General features: G+C 48.0%; 1 protein-coding gene across 1 annotated transcript in view; it reads right to left on the reverse strand.

Annotated features, from left to right (window-relative positions):
• TBKBP1 (TBK1 binding protein 1) overlaps positions 1–14549 on the reverse strand; it is a 58500-nt gene extending 43951 nt beyond the window's left edge. Inside the window, exon 1 of the mRNA XM_035136308.3 lies at positions 14115–14549. The gene's annotated coding sequence lies outside the window, so the exon portion shown is untranslated. The remainder of the gene's footprint in view (positions 1–14114) is intronic.
• Positions 14550–17865: the final 3316 nt, after the last annotated feature.

The following is a 17865-nucleotide window of genomic DNA, read 5'->3' on the forward strand; positions in this document are numbered from 1 at the left end:
AAAAATGCACTGATTTCAACCACAGATTTCAAAACAGCACTGATTTGGTGGAAGGGGGCTTAGATTTCCCAAGCAACACCAGGTGCATGGCTGCTAGTAAATTAAATAAAAACAAAACAAGGAAGAAACAGAGCTAAGGGTCCTTGGGTTTTAAGTATGGCTTTTGCTTTTCTGGATGGAGATCTCTCTCTCTCTCTCTCTCTCTCTCTGTGTGTGTGTGTGTGTGTGTGTTTGTGTGTGTGTGTAGCTCTGGCTTTTGCATGGCTGCAATGTAGCCTACTACACAAAGGTAAGTCACATCCATGGCTCCACCTCTTTTTGCCTCTGGACCCACCTACCTTAGGGATGTGGCCCCCAGAAGCTTGCCCCTGTGAAACTGTGGCCCTCGGGTTGAAAAGGATTCCCCGCCCTTCCTTTAACAGTACCCCAACGCCTGATACCCAAGGCAGCCATTTTGCCCCATTTCATGATGCAGCTGCCTCTGTACACTTCCTTATAGAAAGGCACACAGATATTCCTTCACCCTCTGTTTTGAATGCCTTCCTGCTAAAGCGAAAAGGGAAATTTGTGACATAACCACTGAGTGAGACTTCTCAGCTATCAGCCGTTGAGGGAGAAGGTGGATCCATCAACCCAACACACAGATGGCGAGCTCATACAACACAGAACTTAACAGTCATAGTCACAAATTGGGAAAACAAAACACCACGCAGACATGGGGTTTTTAATAATTAAAAAGAGAGGAAAAAAGCTCTCAACAGCAAAGAAAAGGAAATCTGGTATCAGATTTGGAAAAAGCACCAAACGCAGGAAAAAGGTGGGAGTCCAAATTGTGTTGCAGCAACTTGGACGGCGTAACAGCGCATTTAAGGTGGATGGTGTGGGTGTATTTGTTAGAAAAAATGAGGCTGCAGGCGCCAATCAGGAAAAAAACAGAGAAGGTTGGGGAATTTTTTGCAACGAGCGAATGAATGAATCTTCCGCCACATTTACAACAACACCCCCTCGTCTGACGAGAAACAAAATCTGGAGTAGCTACCAGCTACCGGCTCTGTACTTACTGGTACTATCAGTGCAGATAAGGAATAATAATAATAATAATAATAATAATAATAATAATAATAATAATAATTTGTTATTTATACCCCGCCCATCTGGCTAGGTTTCCCCAGCCACTTTGGGCGGCTTCCAACAGAAAAATGAAATAAAATAATCTATTAAACATTAAAAGCCTCCCTAAACAGGGCTGCCTTCAGATGTCTTCTAAAAATCTGGTAGCTGTTTTTCTCTTTGACATCTGATGGGAGGGCATTCCACAGGGCGGGTGCCACCACCGAGAAGGCCCTCTGCCTGGTTCCCTGCAACTTGGCTTCTCGCAACGAGGGAACCGCCAGAAGTCCCTCGGCACTGGCCCTCAGTGCCCGGGCAGAACAATGGGGGTGGAGACGCTCCTTCAGACAGAAAACTGCTGATACCACATCAGGTCACCTGTCCTAACCGTGCTACTGTTTATTTACAATGACTGAGGTTGGCTCTCAAGGATTTCAAGCAGGGATCTTTCGCTACCAAGAGATACTGGGGGGGGGTGCCTGAACCTGGGACGACCTGTATCACTAAAGGCCAAAACAGAAGCATCTTTCCGTGCAGCTCTACATTCACAGAATCACAGAACTGTCGACTTGGAAGGGGCCACGAGGATCATCCAGTCCAACCCCCTGCGATGCAGGAATCTTTTTGCCCAATGTGGGGCTTGAACCCCCGACCCTGAGATTAAGAGTCCCATGCTCTACCAACTGAGCTATCCTGCTCCGTGCACATTTTGTGAAAGAGTACTTTAAAAAAAAAGTCTAATTAAATTTTCTCCACAATGCAATATAAGGCAAGCTAACCCACACAAAGAACAATAGAAAGAAAAATAATAGAAAGCCAAGAGATACGTAAAAGAATAAAAGATTCCCTCTCACGAGGGTACCTTAACTTTTGTCCCATACAGAAAAAGATGTACCCTCCCAGCTCTCACCTGGGAACATCTCCCAGCCTCTTACCTTGGGAGATCTTCCCTTCCCTATATCTCACTCAGTGTCCTTCAAACTGTTCATCAACATCATCACCATTTATTATTTATACCCTCCCCATCTGGCTGGGTTTCCCCAGCCACTCTGGGCAGCTCCCAACAGGATATTAAAAACCACAATAAAACATTGACCATTAAATACTTCCCTAAACAGGGCTGCCTTCAGATGTCTTCTAAAAGTCAGGTAGTTGTTTATTTCATTGACATCTGGTGGGAGGGCGTTCCTTACCCAAACACAGTAAGAAATAACATTAAGAGAAATAATAATAGAATACTGAGGGAGAGAAAGGTAATAATAACAAAGGAGAAAGAGAAAGACATAAAAGTGAAACTGTACTTCTTCACACTGCTAAGCAAAATTCACACCCACAAGAGGCAGTGTTGGCCATCAACTCGGAAGGCTTTAAAAGAGAGAAATGGAGAAATTCTTGGAAGATAGTGGCTGGGAATCACAAGTGAGAAGAGTGCTGTTGCCCTCAGCTCCCCGGCTTGCAAGCTTCCCTTCTGGTTGGCCACAGGGAGGAAAGGATGCTGGGCTACATGGGCCTTTGGCCTGATCCCAGTAGGGCTCTTCTTACGCTCGCCATTCATAGCTGCCAAGTTTTCCCTTTTCTCGCGAGGAAGCCTATTCAGCATAAGGGAAAATCCCTGTAAAAAAGGGATAACTTGGCAGCTATGTCGCCATTGTCTACACTGCCTGGCAATGGCTCTCTCCGGGTTCAGGCAGGGGTCTTTGCCATCTCTACCTGGAGGTATCAGGGATTGAACCCGGGGCCTTTCTCATGTGCTTGACTCAGTCTGGAGCTACAGCCCTTCCAAAAAAGCCCTTCCCTTTCCAGAGACATTTTGACAAGGAAGCTTTCGCTGCCTGGAAGCTTTGGGAGTGAGACAGACCAGCTATGGAGTCGAAACAACTGAAAGCGGGGCAGCTCAGGACTCTAGCATACAGTGGGTACCTCGGGTTGCGGACCCATTCCATTCCGGGGTGCTGTTTGCACCCCGAAAAGTCCACAACCTGAGCGGCGATAGAGCACATACGTGAAAGCACGATAGAGCGCTTCTGCGCATACGCGAAAGCGTGCGCGGCGGAACCCGGAAGTAAACACTTCCGGGTCCACCGCTTTCGTATCCTGAAAGAACGCAACCCAAGGTATGACTGTAGACAGGGGCGGGGTCAGAGCTGGCTAAATTAGGGAGCTTACCGCAGTTTTTTTGGGCAGGGCTCAGTCCACAAATGTTGGCTGTAACAAGTGCCTCTGAGGACGTGCAGGGTTCTCATCCCTCGCCAGCCAATAAATGAAACCAACTCCCTTCTGAGCCAGAAGCCAGGCAGATGGATGTCCCCTCTTGGTCTCCCAACTGCTGAAGCACCCAGCTGGGTGGGTTGGCAGAAAGAGCTGTGGGCGCAATAAGGGGCAGCAGCGAAGGCCTCAAATGCAGCACAGGGTCAAGGCCTAGCGGCTCCGGAGTCACACAACCGAGGAGCCACGTATCCTGTCATGGCAACTGTGAACACCGGGCTCCCAACTTCCCATTTATTCCTGAACGGCCACGCTCACTTCTCTCCTGTGCCTTTCACAAAAATTAAGGATGGTCATACTTTGGATGTTGAGCAGAATCCATTCTGGAAGTCCGTTCGACTTCCAAAACGTTTGGAAACCAAAACGTGGCTTCTGATTGGCTGCTCCTGCAGCCAATCGGAAGCCCCATCGGATGTTTGGATTCCAAAAATAGTTCGCAATCCAGAACACTCACTTCCGGGTTTGCGGCGTTCGGGAGCCAAAACGTCCGAGTACCAAGGCGTTTGACAACCAAGGTACGACTGTACTTTAGAACAGCGTTTCTCAACCGCTGTTCCGCGGCACACTAGTGTGCCGCGAGACGCTGGCTGGTGTGCCGCGACGTGCAGCGACGATAAGGGCGATTTGCATTGTCATGTGCCTGGCGGCCGCCAATGCACTCCGCTGACCCGCCGGAAAGGAAGCCGGCCGGGTCACGACGCGGGGCGAGCGCAGCTCTCAACAGCCACCACCACGGGAGGGTGGTTTTAGACAAACTTAAAGAAGCTGGCTGGATGAGCTCAACCTGAAACTTGCTGAGCAAAGGATTGTGCTGGCAGAGAAATCAGCGGCTTGTGAAGCCTTATTGCAGGAGATTGCAACCAACACAGCAATTGGCAGTGTTTCTTACAGTCATAATTATATAGTCAATATAGGGCGGCACAGAGTTAATTTTTTTAACTTTTTTAATGGTGGTGTGCCTTGTGATTTTTTTCATGGAACAAGTGTGCCTTGGCCCAAAAAAGGTTGAGAAACACTGCTTTAGAAGTTTAGCTTCTCCTGCTAAATTCCTCCATGTCGGGCTGGCAGTGAAGGCAGTGAAGTAGGGCTTGTAAGAACTGGCAATCCGAAACAGACAGAGGAGGAGAATTTTTAAAAAGAGAGAAATCCAAAGTCAATTCCAAAACCCACAGGATGGATGCGTTTTGCTCTCATGTTGCTATCCTAAATGGCCATGAAGTAGAGAGGGCAGTTGCCTTTTTTACCCTCTCCCTTGAAAGGTACATGGCGCCAAAGGCGGAAGTTGGGAAAGTGACTCTCTTTCCCACTTCCTCTTTCAGATCTATGGGCTTTTGGAGGCTTGTACATGTATTTCTCATGGGGACGGGGAGAAATGTCACCCATGTGCCTAAAAAAGTGGGAAACTACTTGGAGTTCCAAATGAACAAGATAAAAAATCAAGAAGGCTATGAGTGCTATGTTTGGTTAATTCAGTGTACCACTAACTTCCCTGCAGGAAGGATTCATATCTCTCTCTCTCTATCGTTTGCTGTGGGTTTTTTATTTTATGTATTTCTGCATTGCTTGAAAACTGCCTTGGATGGGTTTTTATCGCGAAAGGGGGTGTGCAAATAACTTCTCGCACCTCTTTTCAGTATTTCTAAAAGCACCTATCCCTAGTAGCAAAAACTAAAAAAAATCCTTCCAGTAGCACTTCAGGTATCTGAAGAAGTGTGCATGCACACGAAAGCTCATACCTATAACAAACTTAGTTGGTCTCTAAGGTGCTGCTGGAAGGAATTTTTTTTATTTTTTTGTTTCGACTACGTCAGACCAACACGGCTACGTACCTGTACCTAGTAGCAAAGTTATTAATCCATTAAAAGGCTGGTGGTTTGTCAGCCCTCTGCTCTCATTATGACTGCATATACACCATACAGTCAAAGAACAAAGCTCCCACCCAAAGGATCCTGGGAACATGAGTTTACCCCCCTGAGCTACAATTCCCAGCACCCTTAACAAGCTACACTACCCAGGATTATTTGGGGGAAGCCAAGCAATTTGAATGTATGGTGTGTGCATGCAGCCTATCACCTGTTAGGGAATTTTATAGGGGGGGGGCACCCAAATGAGGCTTCATTTGGGAATCAAGATTGGCACAAATGCCCTCAAGGGGACCCTGTCTGATCCTACACCACCACTCTAGTATCGCACCAACACGAACCCCTCAAGATCAAGCCCTGTGTAATAAAGGCTCCCTTTCCTACCCTTTCTCTGTTGCCTGAGACTCTATGTAACCATATTTCTTTATGAATGAATACTGTGTATCTGTATTTCTAAATGAAACCCCCTTTTGCGACTCTGGCCAAGGGCTCTCAGGGATGCAGGGAACAGCCATAATCCTTTAAGCAAGAGGTCAGGTAGCCAGGGTGGTGCTCCTCTGCATATCCATAATCCATACAGGTACCATCTCCTGCCATTCCCGACCCTCCAAAGCCAGAGGCAATACTCACACCTGGACCCATTGTCCCCCCCCCCCCCGCCAGGTACTCAATGATCCCCTCCCAGATACTTACTGGTACTTGCTTATCAATGTCCTGGGACATAGTGCATTGTTACCTTATGTTAATCCTGTTTACCTCCTGTTTACCTGTATGCTAATGCCCCTTGCACCTTCCCCTTTTCTGACGTTTTACCCTGTCACAAGTGATGTACGGTATGTATGATGCTTTCGATGTGCATTATGGGATGGTGATGAGAACTTTTAAAAGTTCCTGCAGCCCTGTTCACGGTGTTCAGTCTGGCATTGAACCTGCTGCGCAGTAATAAACCTTGCTGTTTGCTCCGGATCGTGGCTGGACTCCTTCCTTTTATACTCCGCAACGACCACAGGCCCTTGCCTGATGAGCTGGGTGGCTGAGCATTCTCGCACCCAGAATTTTGCCCTAACACACTTGTGATGATTTACTATTATGATCATTTTACAAAGTGACAGGCGAGGGGAGGAGAGAGACAACTAAGTCCAAGCGACTTGCTCAAGGCTGTCAAAAAATTTCCTAGCAAAGATGGGACTTAGATATACAGTATTGGCTTCCCCAGAGTCCCCTGCATGTCTCATGGCCTCCTTGCTCGCATGGGCAAAATCCCATGGATGGGCGGGTGAGGGAACTGTCAGAAGTGTTTAAGCGAAACATATCTAAATTAAATCAACGGCCAGCCCAATCGCCTGCCTAACAAGCTGAGTTGATAATAAGGAGATATATTTCCCAGCTAATGCCAGGCAAAGAAAACTGAAATTCAGATAAGCATAGAGGAATGGGGTATGGTTTTTTGAAGGGTTTTCCCTTATATACAATTTCTTGTTGCAGATAATTTATTTCCCTTTTACATTCCTTTCCCCCCCCTATTCTCTAACGTGCCTTTTTTCTGTTTGGGGGGGGGGGAGGTTGGAATTGTGGTTACCAAAAGAATTAGTATTTAAATGCACTCAATTAAATAAAAGCCCACGCACATATATAGAATAGAAATGCATCATTAACAACATAAAAGAGGAAAGCCACCCCTGCCTGGAAGACCAAACATTAAAAGGGGGAGGGATAAGAACAAGGAACAAAGCGAGGGAAGATGCTGTTCCAAGTCTAAATTAGGAAGGAAGGAAGGAAGGAACCACAGTTCAGGGGCGCTTGAGGAACCTAATGTTTGCAAATCCTGATACAGACTGACCAGATCCACAACTATTGGACTAACGAAGAGCTGTATTCTGAGCTGCACTGTGCACTTTCCCAAATGCTATGATGCAGTTCTCAGCTAAAAAAAAAGTGTTTTAAAAAATACTCATTTTGTGATAAAATCTGCATTTCTAAACATGTTTCAAGGGGAAATGTGTTTTTAAAACGCATATTAAAATGTGATTTGTGTGTGGGAGGGGGATTATCTCCCATGGGTGTAGGCAGGGGGGGCAGGAGGGGGCAATTGCCCCCCCTAGAAGCAGGGCCACTGGCCAGCCTGCCCCACTGCCCGCCCGGTGCCGTCTCCCTTCTCCCTGGCTGGCTGTGGGGCGGGCGGCGGGAAAGCACCAGAGCCGCGCAAAGCGTTTGGCTGGCTTTCCCTCCCTCCGCCCCACAGCCAGCAAGGGAGAAGGGAGACGTCCCTTCTAGCCGGCTGGCTGTGGGGCAGGCGGAGGGAAAGCCAGGCAACCGCTTTGCGCGGCTCTGGGGCTTTCCCTCCACCTGCCCCAGCGATTGCAGAGGGGGAGGAGGGGATCGGAGCAGCCCGATTTCGGGCTGATCCTGGCTCCCCCTCATCCCTTCCGATCGTGGAGGGGGAGGAGGGAGTCGGAGCAGCCCGATTTCGGGCTGATCCTGGCTCCCCCTCGTCCCTTCCTATCGCGGAGGGGGAGGAGGGAGTCGGAGCAGCCCGATTTCGGGCTGCTCCGATGTGGCCCCGCCCCCGCCCCTTGGCCCCGCCCCTTGCTCCCCGCCCCTTGCCCCCCCTGATTTTCATCCTGGCTACGCCCCTGTTATCTCCCCACCCATAAGGCATTAATGTAGAATCAGGAACAAAGCAAATTTATGAGTGAACACATGTAGCAGTGGCACGGGCCAGAAACAGACTAATCTGTCCATCCCCAGGGATAACAACACCTGCTTACATGCAGAAGGCCCCAGCTTCAATCCCCAGCACCTCCAGCAAAAGTGATCAGGTAGCAGATGATGGGGAAGACTTTTGCTGGAAACCCTGGAGAGCCACTGCCAGAGTCTGTCAGAGCTGGCAAATACCAGGGTAAATAGATAGGCAATCTGACGTGGTAAAAGGCAGTGTTCTATTTCCATAGGTATGTGTGGCAGTGCAACGTTTTAATTTATTTTATTTTATCTTGGTCCCTTTCTCACTCTTTCTGTTTCCCCCCCTGGGCCATCGAATGGAGGCCAGCCTTCTGTAATCTGGTACTCCCCAAACAACTACAGCAGGGGTCCCCAGACTTACCCGGCTTTGGGCCGGTGCCCGCCGCGCCGATCACGTGGTGGGCCGGAGGAGTGCGCGCCCGTGCGCATGCGCGCACACACTTACTGGCACGGTGCTGCGCTTCCAGGTCGGAAAAATCGCCGAAAATCGTTTGTGCGCATGCGTATGGGCCTCCCCTGACCCGGAAGTGCACCGGAAATGACCTCTTCTGGGTCAGGAGAGGCCCATATGCATGCGCACAAACGATTTTCGGCGCTTTTTTCCGATCTGGAAGTGCACCGCCGCGCTGCGCGGCGTAAGAACAGGCGACGGCAGCGGGTGGCGGGGGTCGTCGCGGGCCGGATTGGGAGGCCAATTGGGCCGCATCTGGCCCGCAGGCCGTAGTTTGGGGACCCCCTGAACTACCGGTCCCATCCGTCCCAGCCATGGTAGCCATGCTAACTGGGGCTGATGGGAGTTGTAGTGTAAAACATTTGGAGAGTGCCAGGTTGGGGAATCAGCGGCCTGAATGAAACCTTGGAGAGCTGCTGCCAGTCAGTGTGGACAAAACGGAGCTAGACAGAGAAATAATCTAACCTGCTATAACCCACCTTTCTTTCTGTGCTCTGTGTGCTCTAGAGCGGACCTGGAAATGTGACATATTGGCACCTATAGGCTGTGAAACCTTTTGCCGTTGTTGTTCTCTCTCTCTCTCTCTCTCTCTCTCTCTCTCTCTCTCTCTCTCTCTCTCTCCCTAGAATCAGCTCCGCTCCTTCTGCCCAATGCTGTTTCAGCCGCGAAATGGAAAAAGAATGATGGCCAGGGATGGCCAGGGAATTGAAAGCAATTAGGCAAAAATCTTCCTCGTCACAGCCAAGTAACTGGCAGAAGGAAGGAAGAAGCTCTAGTCCCCTCAGAAAGGAACACAGCCAGAAGGGACACTGTTTTCTAAAGAGCAGCTGGTACACAGTGTTACCTAAAATCACTGAGCTGGAAAGGATTCCATGGGGCCACGTAGACCAGCCCCTAATCCTGGCCCAGACAGGATGTCCTGTACCCAAGAATCTGGCAGGCTAAAATTCTGGACCAAGGAAAGCTGGATTCTGAAGCCTTAAATAAAAGTTCACGAAACAGAATATCTGCATTCCATTTGCACAGTTCGTCATCAATTTATTCTGCTTCTACTTGTCAGGGTAGGCAGAGGAACCCAGGAAGTTGTATGATACAGAGTCAGACCAGCAGACTATGTAAACTCAGTACTATTTACCCGGACTGGTCATGGCTTTCCAGGGTTCAAGAGCGGTTACTTTTCCAAGACAGAAAGAGCTGTACTGGTCGCTGAACAACAACACCCCATTCATATGTATATGTACAGTATATCTATCTATGTACTAAGTTCTCTAAGCTTTCTTCATATTCTTTCTATGATCTAGAAACACAGGATCTATAGGAGGAGGAGGAGGAGGAGGAGGAGGAGGAGGAGGAGGAGGAGGAGGAGGAGGAGGAGGAGGAGGAGGAGAAGAAGAAGAAGAAGAAGAAGAAGAAGAAGAAGAAGAAGAAGAAGAAGCCAACCTTCTCAGAATGCTATATTTTGCAGTCAGTATCCTGCACAATGTGAAGGAAGAAACCACACAGACCTGTCTATGCTCAGTTTCTCTTCATGTGTTATGCACACACAAAATGCACTTGGTGCTATATACAAAAGATATGCAAGAAATGTGCTTGTACTACACACAGGTACACATGCCAAGGGAGTCTTGGATTGGCCAGAACTATCTGCACACATACACAGCCCAAATATGCATTGGCTGCTGCATACCGTATGAAGTTCTATAACGGTTGGGGTAGCTGCCGAGAATTCCCCTTCCGCATGCCATTGTAGATTCGGTGCACAGATGGCAAAGCCCAAAGGTCGGGTTTGAAGATCAGGCCAGGCCAGAGGAGACCGCCTGGAAGCACGCAACGGCATCTGCCTCTTTTCGTGAACCAGCTCAGAAGCTTAAAACTTTCCTACACGGAGGACTGCTATTCTGCTCTGCTTCGTCCTGTCGCTTTTTCTGATAGCAAATTCCTCTCTCCTCCCCGCCCCCCAAATGCCAGCCGACTGCAAGGGATCCATAATGGGACCACTGATAAACAATAGGAAGGTTATCAAGGCATTTGGGGGAACCACAAGCGTAGCCCAAAGAAAAAATGCCCCCGAGAAGGCTACACAACAAAGAGTCTAATGAGGACTGGGAATACTCTGTGTAACGAAGAAGAGCCATGGAATGATAAATGGAAATGGACAGACAGAACATTGAAAAGGGAAAGGAAAGAGGGAAACTGGCCTGCTTGAGTCTATTACAGCTTAGCATGCTGGAGCAGAGGAGGGCAGGGCGGGCGGGCTGGCTGGCTGGCAGGCACCCAGGACAGGAGACACAAGCTTTTGTTGCAGATCCCACTCGTAGCCACTAAGTGGGAAGACATTCAAGAGGATTTCATGTTAAAATCATAAATGCTCCATTTTCCCTATGTGGCCATGATCAACGAGGTGAACACAATGCGTGTAGGGGAAAGAACGCTGCACTTAAAAATTAAAAAAAAAAATCCAGCACAGTACTATAGAAGGTTGTCTCTTAAACATGGGACAGAACCACTAAAGCAAACACTTTTTCACCCTTCAAAAAGTGCCAGATGAACTCAAGGCATATGACACCAATCCTGGTCCGACTGCACTGGCTACCAATTAGTCTCCGGGCCCAATTCAAAGTGCTGGTTTTGACCTATAAACCCTTAAATGGCTCAGGACCGCAGTACCTCAAGACCCGGCTCTTTTCACGCGAACCTACTCGGCTATGAGTGATTGCTGAAAAAGACGAAGAAGACCCAGACCCTGAGACCATCTTCTGAGGCCCTTCTTCGTGTGCCTCCTCCTTGAGAGGTCCGGAGGGTGGCAACACGAGAACGGGGCCTTCTCTGCAGTGGCTCCCCGTCTGCGGAATGCTCTCCTCGGGGAAGTTTGCCTGGCGCCTTCATTACATACACCTTTAGGCACCAGGCAAAAACGTTCCTTTTTAACCAGGCCATCCTATGCCCTTTTAAAATGTTGGATTTTTTTGGGGGGGGGGTATTGGGTTGTGGTTGTTGTTATTTTGATTATGTATTTTGAGGTTTTCTATTCTGATTTTATTTTGTGACCTACAGACATAGGGCGGTATATAAATTCAAATAATAATAATAATAATCAGAGACAATATGAAAATGTTCCAGAGACCCCCACCGGTCGCCTCAGACCACAGCTGGGGCAGGCAATGAATGTTTAAGAATTCGTTCAAATATAAGACAGAAAAAATGAAAATGTGGAAAGTTTAGGGAGGAGTTATGCCTCCAGTCTGGAATGGCAGCCCTCTGACTGCTCATGCATGGAGGGCCTACCATTGAGCCCTCTGCACATGTGCAAAGGCATTCTCATCTATTACTTTACATGTTTCACAGACCCAGCACTGAAAAGATAATCCAGAGGATTGTCTTGCGCAGATCCCATTCATTTCAATGGGGGGGCTGCATTGGAGAAATTCCCAGCAGATTGTGCCCCGTCAGATCACCGCTTAAGAGCAACAGAGTAGGAAACATAATTTAGCACCACTATTTAGTAAATACTACAACCTTTTATTTATTTGTTGAATTTGCATCCTGCCTTCCCACCCAGGGAAGGATATAACTAAGGTCACCTCTTGAGATTGGAGCACAGGCATTAAACCCTGGCAAGGGACCACGGTGCGGGTGAAAGGGATCGCAGAAGTCTGATGTTTAGGGAGCTGGGTGGCGGGGAATGGGAGAAAACAGAGATGAAGGATTCCGAGACAAAAACACTCAGTCCTCGAGCACACCAGCTCAGTCCTCCCACCTTTTCTGTTACAAGGCAATATTACCAACGCTCAACAATACATATGATTAAGGAACAGATGCAAAACCACAGGAAAACAACAGAGGGGCCTGTTTATCGCAGACCCAGCAGGATGGTTGGCTGGGGCTAAGTTCCACCATCCTCAATACGTAGGGACAAGCCGTAGCTACTCACTGTTGAGGCATATGTACTCTGCATGTACTCAGAGGCATTCGTCCCTGTTATTATTGCTTCATAAATCAAATTCCAAAGGGCAAGCCCCAAACCCAGCTTTGCACAATTTGATTAGGCAGAGGTAGAGAATATGCTTAGGGTCGATATTTTTTTTAAAAAAAATGGAAGAACTGAAATAAGTTTCTGGGAGTGGGGTGAATCAGCAGGATAGGGGGAAATGGAAGCAACCAAACAGGAAATTCATCATGCAATTGCATGGATATTTTTATTTGGTACCGCCCGCCCCCTGAAGTCCAATGGGACTAGAATAGTGCTACAAATCTCTGGGACAAAGAGAACAGCAAGCAATTAGATGAGAAGGGAGCAAGCCTAGGGTAAGGGAATCAGAATATAGTTTATGGGACACAGCGGGATAGTAACCAGCATACAGCATGGGTGGGGGGAGTCACAGGGAATGCAATTCCACTTGAATGGTGGGGGAGGAGGAAGAAAAAACATACCCAGGGACGGAAAGCAGGGGCAGGTGAATGGAGGAGGCCCTGATCCAAGGCGGTATGCACAGTTGAGCAGCGAAGGAACAAATGGCCAACAAATACAATGTGAACTTGGGAGCCTAATTCCTAATTCTTGGTAGGAGATTAGGGCAGCCAGAGGGGGGCAAAGAGGCCAGAATGTAGTTAGGTTGTGGTGGAGCACAGATCCCAAGGAGCAGGGGTGGAAGGTAAGGAAGCCAGAGAGAGAGTCAGGAAAAAGGACTGTAGCTCAATGGCAGAGGATCTGCCTTGCATGCAGAAGGTCCCAGGTTCAATCCTGCCAGTCCGTGTAGACAATACTGTACTGACTTAGTGTATAAGGCAGCTGCCTATTAAAACAGTAAGTAAGGGAGCAGGTGCAGTTTATCAGGGGGACACTAAGCAACTGGAACAGGGCTTGGCCAGGTGGGGTAAACCCAGAGTGGGGACAATGTGGAATTGGGCCGGGGGGAACAGCATGCAACCCTCCCCTGAGTCCCTTCCAACTTGCAATTCTATGATTCCCGGTGGAAAATGGGGACTAAGGGAGAGCAGCACCTGGCCTACAGTTAGACGAGGGGAAGGGTGGGCTTGATGGGGGGATAGAAGAATGCTAAGTTAAGGGGACAGCAGGCACTTGGGAACGACGGGGTGGTTGGTCAGCAGCAGATCTGAGGAATAGCTAGAGTGGGGGGAGCAGAGCTGCAAGGGGTCAGCATGCAAGAGAAGCAGATAGAGAGGTGGGGGGAGATCAAAAGGGGCAGATCTAGGGCACAGAGTGCTGGGGGCTCGCCATACAGTTAGATGCGGGGGGGGGGGGGAAGCACCGCAAAAATAACTGGGATGGAGCGAGCCTGGCTCCAGGAAGGCGATCTTGTCTGCTTAGGAAGGAAGCTCTTCCGCCGGCCAGGCGCTGGGCCGAGGCCCCGGAGCCCCCAGCTGAGCGGGCTGTCCTGCGATGCCCCCACCCCAGAGTGGGGGGGTGTGAGACACCTTCTCCCCTCTCTCCCGGGAACAGCCTCGTCATCATCCTCTTCCCCCAGGAGGACGCAGCGGTGGGAGCGCGTTCCTGGGGAGGCACCCACCACCTGGCTGCCCCCACGGATGCTCTCCCCTCCGCCCCTTATGCAACCACCTCCCTCCGCCCTCCCCCCTCTTCCTTCCTCCACTCGACTATCCCCCCCCCGGTTATTCTTGCAGGGAGGTGGCGAGGTTAAGGGTGTGGGGAAGGTTGGACTTACATCACCTCCCCGCTTGGTGGGGAAGGATCCTCCATTCTCAGCAGCTGTAGAAGTGGGTGCTTGCTGTGGGGAGGGGGGAGGCTCTCTTCAGGGGCTTCCTCCCCCCTCTTTGGTGGCTCTCTCTCCCCTCCTCGAGATCCAGCCGATCTCTCCCTCTCCCTCTCTTTCTCTCCCCCTCCCCCAGGGCTCACGCCACGAAGTGTGCCATCATCATCAGGCTGGCAGAACCGCCACGCGTCCCACGTGGTGGCTTCACCTTCTGTGGCCTAAGGATGCTCCGCCACACCTCCCCGTTGCCCAAAGAAAACGGCGATCACATTTCTGGAAGAGGAGGAAATGTTTTGAAATCTCATTCCTGGCTGGCCTGGTCTGGTATAGCCTCTTGCCTCGCACTCACTTCCCTTGGTTTTGCAGCTCCTGCTTCCTGCTCCCGAGAACACACACACACACACCCCAGAAGCAGGAAACAGTCACAGTGCAAAAGAGGTACCCTTTTTTTAATTTAAAGAGAACCTGCAATAACAATCTCCTCCTCCGCCTTCTCTCCCATCCTCCGAATCGAACTGATCACACAGCACAAACGAAACAAACAAAGCCAAGTTTATGCAGGGGGCAGGGTTCGTTTTTTCCTATGGTGACCATTTAATTTCTTTTTCAAACCAGTGGTTACTTTTTGCAATGAGAGGCGAGGAAGGCTCAGCCTTGGCGGGAGGACCTTGCTGGGCTTTGTTCCATCTCACTCTTTAACCCCCCCCCCAAAAAAGCCCAGCCCTTTCCCAGTATCCCCAACTCTAGATGCTGGGGCGGAAAACAAAGGTGAAGCAGGGGATTCACTTCCAATTCATCAGTTGCAGAGGTAAAAGCATCATTCGAAGTCACATTTGAAAAACAATGTTTGAAGGTGTCAATTTTCTTTAAGGAAGAATGTCCCAATGCCAAAAAGCCAATTAAAATCCTCAAAAAATTGCCTCATTTTGGATGCATGAACAATTTACATTTGTCTTCAGTTCCCATTACAATTTTAAACCACACACACACAGTGTCCAATAAAAATCGTACTGAAGGCAGAGAAAATATTAATGGATGCTGTTAAAATATTATGGTCTATTATCAGATATGGTTCAGGGGTGAGGATCATCACTTTAAAGTTCCATGACATAATATTATTACCGTATCCATTTCAGAGGTGGAAGGTTATTTTGGAAGCAATAGATATACTTCACATTGAAATCTGAAAGAAGACTTTCACAAAATCATCTGTATGCGGCATTGGATGCCACAAAGATTAAACAGAATTTCTAAAGTATGTGAGTAATTTATTGTAAAGCTAGAAGCCTTCATGACATACAACATATAAAATATACATTATGTTCAATCATGATGAATTAACATCAAATGCCTGGAAAGGCGGGGCAGAGAAACAGCATTTGGGTATTTTTATTACCACTAACACCTGCTACATTCCTTGCCCACCAAAACCCTAACTTTAACTGCTAAAACACCAAATCTGTAACATATTGAAATGTGGGAAGCACTGTGTGTTTCAAAATTCATAGTTGGGAGCAAGCCAAATCTTACAAAATAGCGAGAAAGCTTCCAACTTCACTCTCTGTCAGGCTGGATGTTAGACAAAGCAGGTGGCAGGAGGAAGCGGAATAATAATAATAATAATAATAATAATAATAATAATAATAAGTGAATGTTGCAGCCATGAGGTCTGCATTTTTTTAGTCATAACTGTCTCAAAAAGGAGATTGCAGGTCAGGTCATTTCTGGGATTCGAGAATAAAAAAAGCAATGGTTGGTCCCCTTGTTTAAATAGGGTTGCCGTATTTCAAGCAGTGAAAATCTGGACAGAAAAGTTGTTGAGCTATTTTTATAGAAAATCGGCAAAAACAACACTGCCGACATGAGGTTGCCATACATCCAGATTTTCCCGAACATTTTGCCAATTTCCGCCTGATACTGTAGTTGGTAGCAGTGCCCACCGGGCACTGCTACCAACAACAGTATTCCGGATATGTCTGGGATATTCGGATGTATGGCAAACCTTGAAAAAGACAAAGCACAGCTGTTACCCAGCCTTGTCTCATGCCTTAAAAGCAGAATATGTAGGTTCCTACTTAGGCAGACAACAGCAATAAAAAGAAGCAACCCATTAGCAAAGTCAGAGGTCAATTTTGCAGGGATCCCTTGGCCCTGCAGATGTTGCTGAACCGAAACTCCCATCAGCCCCAGCCAGCATGGCTAATGGCCCCGGGTGATACAGTAGCAGTTGTAGTTTAGCAACACCTGCAGGGCCTAAGGTGTACCAGGTAAGAAAAAGCCAAATTGAATAGTATTGTTAACTCAGGTGGTCAGGTGGTAGAAAATAACTTCCCTCCGACTGTAGATTCCACTCCAACAACCAACCTAATTTTCGCCCTTTAATGATTCCTCATCCCCCCCACCCCACTTTGTGTAGCATCTAGCCTGATGAAGAGAACTGAAGAACTGAAAAGCTTGCTCCCTATTTTGTGACATTTTGTTTGTTTGTTTTTTGTCAATTGCATTTTATTAATTTTCAAAAACTTACAAGGACAATTGTGATACCCAGATTCGTTATTTAAATAAAAGTGTCCCCCAGCTGCAGAGTTTGGATTTTCCTTATGGGCCACAACATGGAGGTTTTCCTTTTTATGAGAACTTCCAAGTGAGGTCTGGCTCACAGAAGACTCTTTCGAAGATTTTGTTCCTGCTTTCCTCCTGAAATTTGTCACTGTTTGTGCAGGGACATGGAGCTTGCAAAATTCACAGCCTCTCACCTCTGCCCACTCCACTGCAAGCTCATATGCTTACAAGCTTATATTACCATCATAAGGACTAGAATCATAGAGCTGGAAGAGACCACAAGGGCCATCCAGTCCAACCCCCTGCCAAGCAGGAAACACCATCAAAGCATTCCTGACTTATGCCTGTCAAGCCTTTGCTTAAAGACCTCCAAAGAAGGAGACTCCACCACACTCCTTGGCAGCAAATTCCACTGTCGAACAGCTCTTACTGTCAGGAAGTTCTTCCTAAAGTTTAGGTGGAATCTTCTTTCTTGTAGCTTGAATCCATTGCTCCGTGTCCGCTTCTCTGGAGCAGCAGAAAACAACATTTCACCCTCCTCTATATGACACCCTTTTATATATTTGAACATGGCTATCATATCATCCCTTAACCTTCTCTTCTCCAGGCTAAACATACCCAGCTCCCTAAGCCGTTCCTCATAAGGCATTGTTTCCAGGCCTTTGACCATTTTGGTTGCCCTCCTCTGGACACGTTCCAGCTTGTCAGTATCCTCCTTGAACTGTGGTACCCAGAACTGGACACAGTACTCCAGGTGAGGTCTGACCAGAGCAGAATACAGTGGTACTATTACTTCCCTTGATCTAGATGCTATACTCCTCTTGATGCAGCCCAGACTAGAAATTGTCTTTAAAAGGGGAGGGGGGCTAATGAGACTGGCAGGGTGCAGAATTTACTTTCCATTTCTGTACTTCTGGGGTGCCCTTAACGATAAGAAAAGAAGGGGAAATTTAATTGAAATTGAAAGGAAAAGGTGGAAAGTTTGAATACCATCCAGGATATAACTCTGGTCAATGTGATCCTGGGTAAAATGCTCATGAAATGGCTCAAGGCCTTTTGGGACATGAAACACATATAATGAATTTTTTTAAAGGCCAGAATCTTTCCTGCTGAGGATATTAATCATAGAATCATAGAATCA

Source organism: Zootoca vivipara, chromosome 12, assembly GCF_965207765.1.
Source record: "Zootoca vivipara chromosome 12, rZooViv2.hap1.1, whole genome shotgun sequence".
Taxonomy (NCBI): domain Eukaryota; kingdom Metazoa; phylum Chordata; class Lepidosauria; order Squamata; family Lacertidae; genus Zootoca; species Zootoca vivipara.